Source organism: Mercurialis annua, linkage group LG8 (assembly GCF_937616625.2).
Source record: "Mercurialis annua linkage group LG8, ddMerAnnu1.2, whole genome shotgun sequence".
NCBI lineage: Eukaryota > Viridiplantae > Streptophyta > Magnoliopsida > Malpighiales > Euphorbiaceae > Mercurialis > Mercurialis annua.
Window position 1 is genome coordinate 6,237,230 of NC_065577.1, and position 1,469 is coordinate 6,238,698.

Here is a 1,469-nt window from a genome sequence, read left to right on the forward strand (position 1 = left end):
GAATTTTTGTACAAAAGTATGGGCCTGCAAACTCCCTTTTAACATCTTTAGAACACTCGTTTGACCTTACTTTAATTTCCACTAAATATGGTGCCTTTAATACTTGTTAACTTCTTCGGATGAGCTCAAAAATGAGGTGGCTCGCCTGAAGTAGGAGACCACCGACCAGGCTGTGGACATAGTCACTAGGATGATTGACTATGATGCTCTGAAGAAGGAGTTCGACATCACAGTTGCCGCTAGGGGTGTGCAAAAACCGACCGAAACCGAAAAACCGAACCGAACCGAACCGATTTTAGAAATTCGGTTCGGTTTTTCGGTTCGGTTTGTTAAATAAAATTTTCGGATTATTCGGTTCGGTTTGGATGAAAAACCGACCGATTTAACCGAATAACCGAAAAATTAAAACACAGTCGTTTTATCCCTTGAGGATCGTTCATTTAATCCACTCACTTCACTCACACACAGCCTAATCCAGAAAGCCCTAATTTCATTTTTTTCACTTTCTCTCAATGTTACCCTAATCCACCACAACTCATCTAGCCGCCTGACCCTTACACTAAAACCTTAAAGTCCTTCTCACTCACTTCGGCCGCCGTAGCTTTCTTCCATCTCACACTCACTCCGGCCACCTTAACCTGCTTCCATCTCAATTCTTTCCATCTCTCGCTCTCGGCTCGCCTGGATCTCACAAGTCACGCTGACCGCCTTAACACACAGTGCTTGACGGATCCAACACAGTACGAGAACGAAAGCAATTTTAAGGTACTCATTTTCAGATTTTCGCATCAACATTTAAAAACGTTTTCTAATTTTTCATTTAAGCATAGCATCAATTTTTATTTTTGAGTTTTATGATTTTCCTTTACTTTTATTTCTGAGTTTTACTTTTGTAAATATTGAATTGTAAAGTTTTGAGGTGTATATCTCTGTTTATGAGTTTTTGCATTTATGTTTCTTGAATTGCAGGTGATGGGTTTGGCTCTTGTTTATGGATTTGCTGTATTGACAAAAATGTGGAGCTAAAATTTCAAATTTTGATTTGTACTTTTGCAATTGAATTGAAGATACTTAATTTTCATTTTCTGCATTTAAAATATATGAACTGTGTTTATACATTTGAACTTTAAAAACTTTCTGAATTTGCATCTTTGATTTATACATTTGTCTCTCAGAATGTGAATATCATTATTAATAGGTCTGAATAAATATTTCATGAATAAAAAGTCTTGAACCTGTGAATAATAGAAGGGTAAAACCGAATTTTTTAAACCAAACCGAACCGAATTTTCATTACATTCGGTTCGGTTCAGTTTTTTTAAAAATAAATTCGGTTTGTTCGGTTTTGACATATTTCAAACCGAACCGAACCGAACCGACCTATGCACACCCCTAGTTGCCGCCTTAAACCAGAAGCTCACTACCGCCCAGACACAATTGTATATGAAACAGGGTAGGCTTCTTCGTGA

At 37.4% G+C, this 1,469-nt stretch overlaps 1 long non-coding RNA gene across 1 annotated transcript; it reads left to right on the plus strand.

Annotated features, from left to right (window-relative positions):
• The first annotated feature begins 396 nt into the window (after positions 1-396).
• On the plus strand, positions 397-1,142 carry LOC126661733 (uncharacterized). The gene is made up of 2 exons (XR_007635683.1): positions 397-765; positions 970-1,142. It is a non-coding gene; the product is annotated as an uncharacterized LOC126661733 (long non-coding RNA).
• The last annotated feature ends 327 nt before the right edge of the window (positions 1,143-1,469 follow it).